The sequence below is a fragment of the Calliphora vicina genome, chromosome 2, assembly GCF_958450345.1.
Source record: "Calliphora vicina chromosome 2, idCalVici1.1, whole genome shotgun sequence".
In the NCBI taxonomy this organism is placed as follows: domain Eukaryota; kingdom Metazoa; phylum Arthropoda; class Insecta; order Diptera; family Calliphoridae; genus Calliphora; species Calliphora vicina.
The window spans coordinates 65,839,583-65,856,943 of NC_088781.1; positions in this window are offsets into that span (position 1 = coordinate 65,839,583).

Consider the following 17,361-nt stretch of genomic DNA (forward strand, 5'->3'; position numbering starts at 1 on the left):
TTTTTAAATTTATTAAAGGTTTAAAAAACAAATTTTGTATGGAAATATAAACCTTTTAAAAAATTAAAAATTGATTATGAATAAGGGGGAAATATAAATTATAATTTGTTTCCAATTTATGATACCCTAGATCTAATTTCATGGTGATCGGCCCATAATTGGTTATAGCTCCCATATAAGGCCCACTTCCGAAAATCACTCACGAACATAAATTATTGATATTGTAAAAGAAAAATGTTTTGGCTCATTTACTTACTGTAGGGTATTATATGGTCGGGCTTGACAGACCATACTTTCTTACTTGTTTTACTTCAATCAATTCGTTTTTGTTGTTTGATATTTTTATTTCACTTTGAGGGTATTCATTTGAAAAAATGGAAAATTACACTCCGATTTTTTTACACTTTTACACAACAAACTTTTACAAAAAATTCAAAAAAAAATTGTATTTTTTATGTGGAATTTTGTTCATGTTTTTGTTGTGCAAAATTGTAAAAAATCAGAGTGTAATTTTCCTTTTCCTTTCATCCCGAAAAATTCCGGGATTTACTATATTTGCAATATTCAAAATCCCGGAATTGAAAAATCCAGTCCTTGTCGTTGCTAGTACATATGGATTAAGTATTAATAGTTTGTATTTGTTTTATTAAAAGTATGCAACGCATATAAAGTAATGGCATATTGACCAAATTATTGGCAAAACTTTTCCCCGAAATTCTTAAAGTCCAATTTGTAGATACGCAAAAATTAAGAGTGGTATTGATCTAATTATTTTTATTTTAATTAATAAAATTAATTAAAGTCAGGATATACAATGTACAGTTTTTAAAGAAATATACATATGTATATTATACATAAAACTGTTGCTGTGGTAAAATAGTTTTTTATGATCAATACAAATCATAAATCAATTTTTTTATGACAGTTAATTTTGTAGTTATTTAGATAACAAATTAGCATTTATTTATTTTGAAGGAAATCCTTGGAAATAGGATTGGCGCCGGAAAAGTAATTTAGAAGCTGTTCAGGCGGCTCAATAATTGGTGGCAGAATAACTGTACCGTTCGAACAGCACATTCCCGGGGATGTTGGTTCATTGCGCCAATCAGTACGTTCTTGTGATTCCTGTAGTCACCGTACTTATTGTAATAAAATGCCGGAAACTTTATGTCGATTCTTTCTCTTGATCAAGCCATTCGGGAGCGATTATTTTGGGAATGAAAAAAAGTATTTATTTCTCCAATTGAAAAATATACTTTTGGACCTAAGCAAAAAAAATTTAAAAAGAGGCCCATTTTGGAATAAAAGTCAAAAAAGTTTTTGATTTTGCAAAAAATTTCAAAAATTGTCTATCTTGAGTTACAAAATATTTATTTTGTAACTCATCCCACTAAGCGACCATATAGGTCTTTAAGGAAAATATCTAAGCTTTCTTTTAAAAAAAAGGGTCCATTTTTTTTTTAAGAGAAGTAACACTCCGGGAATTAATATGCCTATATATGTATAATAGAGTGACAATCAGTTGTATGGAAAAAAATTTTTGTTAAAATTTTAAAGAGTGCCTGGTGGAATATTGTGACACTAGGCCTAAATGTTAAGTGCTGAAAATTTGAGCCAAATCGGGCAACGATTTCTGGACGCGCATCGAGGTCAAAGTTCAGATATATGCAAAATTTTACTGTTAATATGGAATAAATAGGTGAAACTCGTTAACTTTCTGCATTGTTTTCTAGAAATATGTAGATTTATTTATATTAATGAATATTACACTAAAATGACCCAAAAATGACCCAAAAACTGTATTATCGCCAAAATAAGAGAAAAATGTAAATTTTTCAGATTTTGAAAAAATTTTGCTACTAAATAAATACTTTTGCAATTGAATGCAAAAGAATCGAAATGTGTACGTAATTATCGTTGTAATGAGATATAAATGACAAAATTTGGTTAAAAAATGTTAAAGTTATTACAAATTCGCCAGACCATTAACGTGTTTCAGGCCACTTGAACAAAAAATTTAGGAAAAAAATTTAGATATTTCGAGAAAAATTAAAATAAAAGCTCATTTCTACTTAAAATATGTCCATATTTACTAGTATATGAGTCTTTGTCTTCGTAGGATACCGTTAACCTATTCGCAGGCATGGCCAAAAAAAAAAAATTTTTTAACGGCTGTTTCAAAACTCCATTTTCAAATTTTTAAAAATTTTGTTAAACAAATTTCAGATTTTTTCGATCATCACGTTGGGCTTTATTGAGATCAAAATAGGGAATAAAAATATGAAAAAATTATGTCAATACCTCTTACAGTTTTTCCGTACCTGCGATTTAAATTTTGAGTTTTTCAAGAAAAACTAATTTTTTGTCCATATTTAGGCGAATGAGTCCAATTTCCTTATTGTTATAAATTTTAAGTAAAACCTATTCATAATATTATAGTCCTTGTAATTTTAAATATGTTCTGAAAGTTTTACTAAAATCGGAAAACGATAACCTTTGAATCGTGAAGGTCAAAGGTCAAATTTTTCAATATTTGGAATTTCTAATAAAAAGATAGCGAAATGTTATATATTTTTGGGGCGATTTTCATGAGATTTTAACCTTTAAGAGGACTTGGGGTCAAAATGGTTGTGTTTTTCGTGATTTAAAAAGTTGAGGGTAATTTGGACCCGAAGTGCAGCTAAGGGTTAATTTTCATTTTTGTGCTGTTATTTGAAATTCTGGACTTTATATTATATTTTCCTTAAGTTGCATTAAAATCGGCCCAAAAATATATAACATTTCGCTATCTTTTCATTAGAAATTCCAAATATTGAAAAATTTGACCTTTGACCTTCACGATTTAAAGGTTAACGTTTTCCGATTTTAGTGGAACTATCAGACCGTATTTAAAATTACCAGGATTATAATACTATTAATAAGTTTTACTTAAAATTTATAACAGTAAGGAAATTGGGCTCATTCGCCTAAATATTGACATAATTTTTTCATATTTTTATTCCCTATTTTGATCTCAATAAACCCCAATGTGATGATCGAAAAAATCTGAAATTTGTTTAACAAAATTTTTAAAAATTTGAAAATGGAGTTTTGAAACAGCTCTTAAAAAAAAATTATTTTTTTTGGCCATACCTGCGAATAGGTTAACGGTATCCTACGAAGACAAAAACTAATATACAAGTAAATATGAACATATTTTAAGTAAAAATGAGCTTTTATTTTAATTTTTCTCGAAATATCTTAATTTTTTTCCTAAATTGTTTGTTCAAGTGGCCTGAAACACTTTAATAGTCTGGCGAATTTGTAATAAGTTTAAAATTTTTTAATCAAATTTTGTTATTTATATCTCATTACAACGATAATTACGTACATATTTCGATTCCTTTGCATTAAATTGCAAAAGTATTTATTTAGTAGCAAAATTTTTTCAAAAACTGAAAAATTTGCATTTTTCTCTAATTTTGGCTATAATACAGTTTTTGGGTCATTTTGAACCAAAGGAGATACAGGGTTAATTTCCAAAAAAATTTTTTTAGTGTAATATTCATTAATATAAATAAATCTACATATTTCTAGAAAACAATGCAGAAAGTTAACGAGTTTCACCTATTTATTCCATATAAACAGTAAAATTTTGCATATATCTGAACTTTGACCTCGATGCGCGTCCAGAAATCGTTGCCCGATTTGGCTCAAATTTTCAGCACTTAACATTTAGGCCTAGTGTCACAATATTCCACCCGGCACTCTTTGAAATCTAAAAAAAAAATCGGCTGTCACTCTAATGTATAATTGTGTTTCTTTCTTTGGAAAGGGGATAGAGTGTAGAAGAAAAGGTGGTGAAAGGAGGAGAAACGCTTTTAATTGACAACTCTGCAATTGCGCGTTATGTTTGTTATTAGTGCAAGTTGCAGCGCCTCTGGTGGTGAGATGGTGTATTAGTCAAGCCAACAACCTTTATTTTGAAAAAATAGCCAAAAAAGTTTTTGATTTCGAAAAAAATATTAAAAAATGTTTATTTTAATTTTTTTTTGTTGACTTCCCTAGCTGTAGATGGGAATTAGATGCCATTCGCAAATCAATCTTGCAAAAGTGAACTGGCCTGGTTTTAATAAGTTCATATTAGCACATGTGCACTGTATCTAAACTTATTCGGACACATTTTGCTAGGAACAATATGTAATAAGTAACATGGATAAGAAAAAGCACATGTTTGGCCAAAATGTCAAATTTTGACCCCCTCTAACTCAGAGAGTTCTTGACCGATCTTGTTGTGTCTGAATTACTATCCAATATGTCTAACCTTGGTGCAAATTTCATCCCGATCGGAAGACATCGATTTTAAAAGTTGGTTAACTTGACATGAAATCGCCCATATATAGATAGGAAAGTCTAAATGCCATATCTCCGGAACCACAGTTTCTATTTCGAGCAACCATCTACAAGACCATCCCCAACGTACCCTGAAATTTTGGTTGAAATCGGTCGACCCGTTTTCGCAGTTAGTGGTGAAATCAAAATGTACACTTCTTTTTTATATAAGATATATTTGAATCAACACACATATTTTTTATGTAAGACACTCAATGGGATTAAAATTCAATTTACTGAGTACTGTCATGTTTTCTTCTTTCTTTTAAAATGTAATCTGTCGAAAAAAGAATGGTTTTGTTTACATTTTTTTAACATTTTTTCAATTCCGCCATTAAGGCAGATCTTAGAGCGAGAGAAAAAAATAAAATGTAGTAAAAAATCGATGAGTGTGTGAGACGAGATATAGAAAGATAAATTTATATGTTTGTCCCTCTTTTAAATCTACCGTGGTTTATTATACATTTTCTTTTGTTAATTTTTCGTAAATTTTTTTTGTTTGCCTCCGCCATATTGCTAATAACAGCTGATTCGGGTCTATGTTAGTCTATGGTAGATACTAACACAATTTGTTCTCTGAAATTTTGTTTATATGTTGAATAACATTTTTCGAAACCAAGTTGACAGATTTTGGTGTATGTATCGAAGGTAAAAAAATAAATATGGATTCCATTTTTATACTCTGTATGACGTTGCCAACATATATAAAGAGTTAATCAAAAAATGTTTGAATAATTAACATTCACTGTTGGTTTTTGGACCAGAGGTGGATTCCATTCAAGTTATGGTTGGCATTCTCTATTCAAAAAAAGGTTAGATGTAAGACTACTTTAAGCAGCGACTTCATCATCCCGAGCTGGGTGGAGCCAAAAAATTATAGTTGAACACAATCTAACTCCTAATGTTAATTTCAATGCGGATGAAACTAGTCTCTATTGGAAAATGCTACCATATAAACGTTTGTTAACGATAGAGAAACTAGTGCTCCATGATGAAAGTTATCGAATGTAGAGTAACAATTTTACTTTGCGCTAATGCTTCTGGAAGAAAATAAACAAGTAAGAAAGTATGGTCGGTCAAGCCCGACTAAGTAAAAGAGCAAAAACATTTTTCTTTTAAAATTTCTTTAAAATTTATTCGTGAGTGATTTTCGGAAGTGGGCCTTATATGGAAGCTATGACCAATTATGGACCGATCACCATGAAATTAAGTCGTGTGATTTATGTCTCTATGAAAGTTTACTATGTTGAATTTTGTGAGTATACCAACATTTTTAAGCGATTTATGTACGTTAAAGTGATTTTCGGAAGCGGGTCTATATGGGAGCTATGACTAATTATGGACCGATCGTAACAAAATTTGGCTTGGTCCTTGGGCCGAAAAAATAATATGTACCAAATTTGATCGAAATATCTTCAAAATTGCGACCTGTACTCTGCGCACAAGGTTTACATGGACCTCCAGACAACCAGACGGACGGACATCGTTTTATCGACTCAGAAAGTGATTCTAAGTCGATCGGTATACTTTAAGGTGGGTGTTATACTAATATTTTTGGGCGTTCAAAAACATCTGTACAAACGCATAATACCCTCCCCACTATGGTGGTGTAGGGTATAATTAAACCTCATTTGCTTGAAAAGGCAAAGAAACCCTACTCGTTTCGTAACAAAGTGTTGCCTGTAAATTATCTTCATTCAAATATAGTGTGTATATTTTTTAATGGTAGAATCATTTTTAGAGCCGAAATTCCTCTCCAAGTCACCCTACCAATTAGTAAGAACTACAAAAGATAGAACATTTTTAATGTCAGACCACTTAAAACATATTTAAAAAAAAATCTCAATAGCTTAAAATTCCCTCACGAAGCATTTTAAAGAATTTGTAAGGCAAATCAAACGATTCCCGATGGATTTTTGATCTCTGATGACCACAGGACAGGAACGATACGAAAAAGTATAAATTTATTAGAATTCGATTCAGACAAAAAAAAACGAAAAACTTAAAAAGTGGAATTATTGCGTATTGTATATCCTTAATGAAATCGTAAAGAGAGTTTCTTTAATTTTTATAATCGTTTAACAAAATTTTAAAATGTTTAAAAATGCTGTAAAAAATTTACTTTTTTTTTGACAACAGATGGCAATTGATACTACGGGGCTTGGGAAATTTCTCCCCCAAAAATGTAAAACAAAATATACTTTCCTTCCCAAATGGTTGACCTGGATCCGTGCCTGGGCCTGGGACATATAATGGTCGGTTTAATTTTTATTAAATCGAAAATTTTCCAACTATTTTTTTTTTCGTTTTCGAAAGTTAATTCTCTGTAATGGACTCCTCAAAGAATTTACACTTAAAGTTGTAATGAGAACACATTTTTTCTCTGTATAAACGGGTCCTCCCTAATGTACATATGTAGATAAACTAGCATACAGTACCACTTCATAATTGTTTTAGTATTTGAAATAGATAAGTTTTTCAATTTATTTTGCAATCTCAACGCGTTGATACTTGTATCAATAGAAATGCGAACTGTATTTGAACACACGTAAAATCTTTAAAAACGTGGCAGACATGAGGTGTAAGTTTCTTTTTGCAAACATTTTAAGAATTCCTTTTTATCGTTTTACGATTTGTGTTCGTAACTGATAATTGTCGTTCAAAGACATTAGTGGGTGACGACATCAACTTCGAAATAATTAAAGACAGTTGTATTAATAAGTTAAAATAGTTGTAGTTGAACAGCAACAAAGAAAGGGGTGTAAAACATTTGAATGACAAGCGGAAATTATAATGCAGTGGAAATATTTATTAATTTCAAACAAATATTTACAGCCATACTCATTAAATACGTACAAGGATAATTTAAGAGTTTAGGGCAATCACTAGGGTATTCGAATTATTCGATTTTTCTCTTGTTCGAATAAAACGAATAAGAGATTTTAACTTGTTCGAATAATTCGATCACACGTTTAAAATTAATCCAATTATTCGAATAATTCAAATTTTTTTTTAAAAAGTAAAGAATGAAGTTTTCATGTCGGCTTTTAAATATTTTATTGTTAAAGAAAAACAAAAAATAATGTTAAAGTTAACAATTCAAGTATTGATAATGTTAAAAAACACTCGAAAACAAAGTCCATCATTAAATTTTCAACAGAAATATTCTGATCAGATTAACTCCAGAACAATCTACAAAACAATTGACTAGCAAACCCTTTAGTTTCCGTTTTGGAGCTATGCTTTAAAAAAATTGGAACTAATTGGCATGATCCTGAATTCAAATATAATATAAACGTATTAAGAACTTTTTTATGTCGTTCATTATTTCGGGTTTTAAATTGAGTAACTAATTCTTTAGTAAATTAATTATTCACTATTTCTAAATTATTTATAACAAATTTGCCGAATTTTTTCTTAATAAAGTGGTCTTGGGGAATTACACAATAAAGGGAATCTGCCCAAAGTTTGATATCATTGTCAGTGAACGTGGCTAATCTGAAGTCAGGCAGTGCATGATTGCCGCATTTATAAATACGCAAAAAGATTATTACCATGTTAGACAAAGATGTTCAAAATCATGTATAAGACGAACTCCATGCTTTTCTTGCAACAAAACGTTAGTTTGCAATATTTATGTTTATCATTCGATTTATTAAATATTTTGCAACACTTACGTACGCGGTTAATAACATCACTTATATACATATATTTTAAGATCATGGCCTTCATCTATTTCAATGTAATCATTATAAATGTCATCCTCAATATCACTTTCGACGACCGTTTCAAAATCACATTCTCCATCACATTCAACTCCACTTTAATCTAAGTTAATATTTTTATTATTAATTGCGATTCTTCTAATATTTCGCCAGCTAAATAACAAATATTTTATTCCGTACCTTTTATTATCATTGGTTCAAGTCCTAAGTTAAAAATTTTGAAAGATTCGTTTTTAGAATTGTAATTTGAATTTTTGTAATTGTAACTTCATGCGGTAACACTCATTTACAGTGATCGAAAGTCCCTTTGTCTTTAGTTATTTGTCGAATTTCAGAAACAATAAAATTTTTGTGAGTCATTAGGTCTGTTCATTTACTTTCCCAGTAAATACTTGCAACGAGAGAATAAAATCATAAATTTACAAAATTGTTCTCTTAAATTCTCAAAAATAGTGAAAAGTAAATGAACGCTTTTCCAGTAACAATTGTTTTATACACACAATTTTCTTATTTTATTCCTTTTAAAATGTATAAATACACACATTTTCTTAAATTTTATTGATAATTCTTTTTTTGAAATTTTTTCACCACAAAAATAAAATTGTAAATAAATAAACAATAATACAAAACATTTGAAATATAAGCTGCTAACCAAGGCGAATTTATACAAGGTGGAGTCAGTCAATCAGCTGATTACTCTTTTTTTCGCTTGTTTGGTTCTAACACCTGTCAAAGCTTGTTTTTATACTTCAATATCTACATATTCTAAGCTAATTAACAAAATATTTATATTTTGCATAAATAAGTAAAGCCCTCACTATTCAATTATATACACTATATTTAGTTTTAATACATATTTGTTTAATTTTTAATTTCTGTTTTTTGACATTTGTTAAGACCATTTGTTGTTTTTGTAGAACTACCACCACCTTGTATAAATTCGCCTTGCTGCTAACTATTACGAGTTCCAAATAGAACTTGTAATAGTTTGCAACGAGAGAACACTCTCTAAAATTTATACACTCTTGATTTTTTCTCTACTTGCAAGTTTTTTGAGTTAATGAACGCTTTTCCAGTAACAATTGTTACTAACTAGTAACAACTTTTAGTTATTGAACAGATCTATTATTACTTATTTAAATTTGAAATTATTACGAATAATTTGAACACTTTCTAATCATGCTACTATTTGTTCAGTGTGCCTTTACTAGTCCCATGAAACATTAGAGGCCATATTCATAAACCATTTTTAAATTTAAACAACGTTTTAAATTCAAATTTAGCTTTAAAACATTGTTTAAATTTAAAATTTTTGTATGAATATGGGGGTACATATTCAATTCAATTGAAGTAAAAACTAAAAATTAAATTTATTTGTAAATAAAATTTAAAATTCCCATAATAAAAGAAAAAAAATTTTCATAATTTTAATGATGATTGTTGAAATATTTGTAATGAATACCGTTAATAATATTAAGGATTTGTTGATTTATTAAATTGCCATTAATTTATTCTGTTTATAAATAAATTATGCCAAAAATTAATCATAATTTCAATTAAATATACAACTAAAATACATATGTATGTATGTATAAACATTGTATACAATTCGTCATGAATCATCTCCTATTATTCAAAATATAACAAAAGTAAATAAATAATCTACCATTGACGTAGATTTTGATGACTTTCAAGGACTTTTAGAAAATAACTTTGTAAATAAAAGTGAATACAAAAATGATTGGTAAAGTCCTATATTTACTACACACTAGGGTATTCAATTAATCGGGTTTCTGGTTTAATCGGTTAACCGAGCAAATAATTAATCGATGTTTAGATTTATTCGGTTAATTTAAAATTATTCGATTAACCGAATAATGTCTATTTTAATTTTAAATTGAAAATACAACCACGAATTTTGTGTACAAAAACGTAAAAAACAAACAAAACTTAGGATTTTAGTGGGATCTTCTGAAATAATCTTTTAAAAAAGGAATATAATTTAATTTTTTTCCTTTTAGACGATTTTTTTCTTTAGATTTAATTAAACTTGACTTGGAAAAAACTCTCTCGCTGATTGTAGATGTTGGAGAAATCGAAAGCATGATAAAGAATATCCAATGTCTCAGTTTTATCTCACTAAACATTTTTCTTGGATGTTCGAAAAAATATACATATAATTTTAATTTGAAATTTGTATTTGAATTTGAATTGAAATGGAAAAATAAATACAAAAAATATGTTAAAATGCAAAAAAAAGGAATTTCGGTTAATCGGTTAATCGACACAAATTAATCGGTTTATTTGTTATTTGAAAATTGGCAATTTTAAATTATTCGAACAGTTAACCGTCAAAAATTAATCGGTTAACCGATTAACGGTTTGCGCCAGAACTACTCTTGTTTTCCGTGACGTCTCTCTGAAAGTCTTCCAAAGCTTCTGTGTAGTAGTTACGATCCATTGTAAGTTCATTTCCGATATTCCTCGGGGGAGCCTCCAACTATATGGTGTCTAGAGACGCTAATCGGGACTGGTTTTTGAAAATCCCGGGGTTCGGGATTTGGTAAAGAATCCCGAAAATTATAAGAAAGAAACGTACATAATTATGTCTTTACAATTGAAAGTAAATTTTTTATTTAGCAATTAATTTTTATTAGGCACTAAAAAGCATAAAATACTTGCATAAGTACATTGTATAAGAAGAAATAACAATAAAGTATGTACATTAGAGTTAATTTAAAAAATTTGTCTGAAGGTTTTTGCATAAATAAAAATATTGGCGTTCTTTTTTTTTGGAAAATTTTCACTCCATGTGTTGGTTCAACGACGCGCATTTTGAGCAAATTTTTCTGTAGAGCAAAAACATATATTGCAAATATGATTTCACCAGTCGATTCTGCATCAAAAATTAATACAATTGTTGTTGTTTTTCGAATCCTTAAAAATAGTTCCACTAACCCACACATATTATAAAATTTGAAATGGCTCAAAATCTGCGTTTTTACGTGCGTTGCCACCACAAGAAGTGAAAATTTTCCAAAAAAATGGACGCTATTATTTTTATTTACGCAAAAACCTCCAGAAAAATTATGATACCCGAAAAACAAATGAAGTGACCTGGTGACAAACGAATTCTAATGTACATACATACTGGTAAAAAACAGTACCTTATATTTTATCTTTTAGCCTTTTAGCAATCGAAATATTTTCATTTTGTTCGAGCTCCACATATGAGATAAAATCAGTTTCATTTGAAGAGGATTTAAATTGAGTTTTATTAGATAACTTACAAGAAAAGGTGAAGAATTGATTTTCTAGAGCCCCACTCAAGGAAAACCAAAAATACCATTAACTATATTGTAGAAGAAGTTGAGCTTAACAACTTTGCTGAACATCACTTTGCAATATTCGAGCATGTGGAATGTCAAAATGCATGAAAAAGGCACACAAAAATGACAATTTCCCCTATTTATTTATGAAAAACGGGATTTGGAAAATCCCGAAAACCCCGGAATTTTTGAGAACGGGATTCCCCGTTTAGCATCTCTAATGGTGTCGTAGTTAGTATGGTTCCTGCAATGACATCTCAGGGCGAACTGCATAGTCAATATGACATTATCTTCCATGACCAGAATAACCTTCTGACCAAGGTTTATTTAACCGTGTCCTAAGAACTTTGTTTTCGGGTGATTCATAGTCGAAATTTGGAATCCATCATCTACGACACAAAGATTGGGCTTTACCTCTAGCAAATTACATAGTTCGTTGGTAATAGCTGCATCTTACGCGCAGTAAAGAAATTATGTATTTTGCCATCCATGTTGTGCAGTCACCCGCATATGAGATAAGCATTTGTGTCAGTTAAATTTACACAAAGCACAGAAGGCGTATCGAAGGTTCCCAGATAAAAAGTGACCAGCATAAGTCATCATGAATCTTTTAACTCGTCAGCATCCTATCACAAATCCTATATAAAGGAGTCAAGAACAATGAACTAGTCCTTCAAAGACACTGAACTGCATTATTCTTATTGATATTTACATAATGGCCACTTCTGCTTGCTGTGCACCTAGGCTTAATGCATCGTAATGTTAGAAATCAAGAACATATGGTCATGAGGGAATTTTAGGCCCCTCCAGGAGTAAGTTGTGACCTCTTGGACGTGGATATACACAAGGCTCCAAAATGAGCTGAGGTGTTAAATCTGATGCACTATCTGATGAAATATCACAAACCTTCTTCTTAAAGAATCTAATGTATTTTAAGCTGAATTATTCGCTATCATGAAAGCATGCATGTTAGTATATGACAGAAATATTCTTGGGAAGGCTGTGTCATCTATAGATCTTCGTTGAATATCTCTAATGCGGTGTCAGTTGCAAACAAGTCTGAATTTATTATTGCCTATGCAAACTTATCAAAATCCTTTATGAAGTTACACTCATAAGTAAAGGGTCTTCCAATAGGGACTTCTGAACTTTGACAGTTGATAGCGATCATATTGTTGAAGCTACATCTGTCGAATTGGTTGTCATTTACTCAGTTTGTTTTGTCAAATCACTATGGATGCATGTTCGGGATAGGTTACGCTCGCTCCGCCCAATTATGGATGAATGGGTACGTTAACCAATCTACATGTTACCAATTGAAGAGCGTCCAATGCTTACCGAAAAAGTCACATTTTGGTGTGGATTTTGGGCTGGCGGCATCATCGGTCTGTATTTCTTTGAGAACGTTGGTAAGGCAATCACCGTCAATGGCAAGTGCAATAGGTCGATGGTTACCAAATTCTTTTGGCTTGAATCAATGACATGTGGTTTCAACTGAACGCTCTACGTACCACACAACTCATACCACATTGAACATTCTGCACGAAGGACTTGATCTCACGTGGAGGTGATCTGAACTGACAACCCAGATAGTGCGATTTGACTGTGGTGTTTTTTGAAGTCGCAGGTCTATGCGAATAAGCCACAAACCACAGTGGACCTCAAAGCCAACATAATCCATGCGATCATCATGAAAAATTTAACATTTCGGATGCACATCACCCAGAGAAGCCGCGATGGATATTTGCACGATGATTAAAATTTAATGGTATCGATAGGCCTTTCAAACGAATAAAAATTTCGATGATATCTCACACACACACTTTGTTTTATTTAAATTTAAATGTATGAAGCGCCTAATGAAAGACCCTTTACATATAATCATATGAATATATTTTAGGAACTCATATGAATGTTATACTAAAATTTAGTTTTGAATGCATTAAGACATTGACGTCGCAAGTAAAACAAATAAACTCTACGGTTTGTCATGTGGTGTCAGACATTTCGTCTTGGATTGTTTTAAGAAATCCGCAAAACATGTGCATGGACGTGAACAATTCGTCGACTAAAACATGTCCCTCAACTAGTGAAAAGTAGCACGAAATATAAATCCAAAAACAAATACTAGGAGTTAGAAGTTAAGAACTTAAAAAAAACTTTTTTTTGGGAGGAAATCTGCGACAGCTAAACAACAAAATAAAACAAAACATGCAATCACAACTCTTCATTTTCTGCTACTGATTTGCACGTGTTTGTAGAAGTCGAGTGTCTTTTTTCTTTGCCTTAGTTGGTTTCTTGAAGATTGTTTAGTGGGTGGAATGGATGGTAAAAACAAGTAAACTTGCGAAACGATGTCATGGAATTAATACTGGAATCAATTTGTACATTGAACATATGTTTGTATGTAGTACATACATTGTGTATATTTCCATGATAAAGACTATTTTCAACTTCTTGCTCTTGGTGTAATTGGCCTTTTTTCTGGGTAGTATGGAAGAAAACACGCAACAGTCTCAAAATAAAGAGGTACAACAAAAAATAAAAAAAATAACAACAAGTTTTCATGCCCATGAAACAACAAACAACTATGACAGTTATGGATTTCAAAGCCAATGAAGTTACGGAACCAAAAGGATTGAATTCTCATAAAATTATTATTTGAACAGTGAAGCTGAATGAATTTTTTTTAATTAGCTCTCCATTTACAATGAAAACTACTTAATTTGTCCTAAAAATCAAGATCTACTATAAAATTCATGCTCTAATCAAAATAAATTTGGTATCTTCTATTGCAGTTTATCATTGTAAATTAACTATACGGAATTCGCTAATATGATTATAGGTCCATTGCGTATTAACTATTCAGAGGCTCTAAATAGCATAATGATCTACATAAGTACTAATAGATTTGAACATAATGGCGATGCACAGTGGCTCATTGTCGTTTTTCATCGGCCAAAACTCTGTAACTTTTAAACCGATAGAGATATTTTAGACATTTTTTTGATGAACAGATATTTTCTTTAATTTTTCTCCAGTATTAATTTCATTAAAATCGGTTCGGCAGTTGTTGAGAAATTTGAAGCTAAAGTTGAACTTTTAATTTTTTATATCATTTAGTATGAAAATGCGGATTTTTTTATTTTTTGCATCAAAAATTTGTAAGCAGATAAAAACAAGTAAGGAAGTATGTTAGGTCAAGCTCGACCATATAATAACCTACACTATAATTTATTTTCGCGAATGATTTTCGGAAGAGGGCATTATATGAGAGCTATGACTAATTATGGACCTATGAAATAAGATCGTGTGATTTATGTCTATATGGAAGTTATTTTTGTTGAATTTTGTGTTTATACCAAAATTTTTATGAGATTTATGCTCGTTAAAGTGATTTTCGGAAGCGGGCCTTATATGGGAGCTATGACTAATTATGGACCGATCATCATAAAATTAGGTGAAATTAATTCAGTTTATATAAAACTTATTTGTAGCTAAATTTGTGTAGATACCTATATAAATTAACAATTTACGACCGATAAAGTATAATTTTCGGAGAACATTTGTATGGATGCTAGGTGAAATTATGGACCGATTTCAGTCACTTCAGTCACAATATGGGAGCTATGACTAATTATGGACCGATCGTAAAAAAATTTGGTGACATGAATTTTGTGTATATAAAACTTATTTTGAGCGGAATTTGTGGAGATACATATATAAATTAAACCTTTATGACCGATAAAGTCCAATTTCGGGAGGACATTTGTATGGGGGCTAGATGAAATAATGGACCGATTTCAGCCTGTTTCAATAGGCTTGGTCCTTGGGCCGAAAAAGTAATATGTACCAAATTTGATCGAAATATCTTCAAAATTGCAACCTGTACTCTGCGCACAAGGTTTACATGGACAGCCAGCCAGCCAACCATACGGACGGACGGACATCGTTTAATCGACTCAGAAAGTGATTCTAAGTCGGTATACTTTAAGGTGGCTGTTAGATTAATATTTTTGGGCGTTACAAACATCTGCACAAACGCATAATACCCTCCCCACTATGGTGGTGTAGGGTATAAAAATCCAATTATCGATAATAGTTTGCGAGTAATAATATTATTAAAATTAAATCACATTTTTTATAAAATGACGTAAAATATTTGACTTTAACAGCATGCCACGCACACAATTGACAATATTTTTATCTAATTTTTTGGCTACCCTAGTTGCATTAAAATTTTTGTAAATCGGAGTTAACAAAAAGTTGCACTTTTGGCCGATGAAATTGAGATCTGAGTCACCGTTCGACGCCATTTACTATTTTGTCGTTTTGCTTGCTAATTGATTCCGAAGCATCATCTGCAAATTTATATGGCTTTCATAAAAAATAAAGCGTTTTCGAGTCTCCTGAAAAGTGGTTTAAAATCACATAGGCCTTTTTGCTGTATATCAAGAATATCGTTCCTAAACCAACTTTCTCTTCATGTTAATGTAAGTAAAAGTTTATCTGTCGATATCATTGTCTGGTAACGAGCGAGCTGTAGATTTGGTTCGAATACTGTATCAGTCGAAATGTAACATGGCACCATTGAAAATTGAATGGACCGAAACTAGATGGCACAGTTTCGAAAAACTTGTTTATTTTTTTGTAAAATAAGAGGTAGTTTATTTAATTAATATAAAAAAATTGATTTTTAGAACACCTGAAACTTTAGGAATTGTTGATATTTATTAGTAAAAATATATTAGTTTTACAACTAATTATGTAAAGCATTCTTATAGCCAGTACTTGTTCTAGTTTGGCGTTGACCTTTTTAGAAATCGTTCGAGAACTAGTTCTTTCACCAGTGATTTTGCATTGATTCAAGCTTTTAACTAGTAATTAAAAAAAACTTTGTATCGTTTGTTCTGCTTAATTACACTGTGTGCAATTTTTTAAGTCATGGAAATATAACCATATAAAATACGCCATTTTTGGTGTCATTTTTGGAAAAAAGTGATAATTTTCTCAGACTCAAATCTTGCAAACGGTTCGGAATTTTGATTTTCTCTGCGAGGCTACAACTTTGCCCTTGTCATAAAAAACAAAAATTGTGAACATTTAAAATCAAACCCACGACATCTTTGTTAAAATAAATATTAATTTTTTTCACAGATTCTTCTGCAAAACAATATTCTTATTTCAAAAGTGAATGTGTTGTCACTTTTTATAGCCTTTCAAACTGCGAAATAGGAACAAGGTCCTCAAGGCACTAGCCTTGGGGTATGTACAAAGAAACCTTGCTAGTTACCTACAAGACGATTGTTCGGTCAGTAATCAACTATGCTGCTCCAGTGTGGTCACCTTCGTTGGGTGATACTTAGTGGAGAAATATTCTAAGCTGTCAAAACGCAGCCATAAGGACCGTCACAATCATGTCAAACAAGACCTACGGAAATATTTCATACAGAGGTATTACAGCTTTGAACGAACGACATTCACAGAAACGTCATCAATTCTGCGGTAGCAGGATACCATATGAATGTCGTACTTGGAGGTCGCCCAGCACCGATAGCAGGCGCCGAGAAGATTCTCCCGAGAAAAAAAGAGTCGTTCTGGCACAACTTAGATCAGGATGGAGCAACAGGCTTAATGACTTTTGGTAGCGCATATACCATGCCGTCCTCAACTTATGCGCAGCATGTGGTCAGGGTGCTCATGATACCCTCCACATATTCAACTGTTCAACCAAGACTACTTCACTACGTCCCAGTTGAAGTAGCACAATTTATTGGACTTGAACAACATGCAGAACCCTCTGATTGAATATTGTAAAATTTAGACTTGACAGCAATTTGTATGATTCAAATAAATTGTATCCACATTTGCCAAAAAATCCCCAATTTGGGGATAAATCCCTTTAAAGTTACATAAAATGTCTTAAGTTATTATAA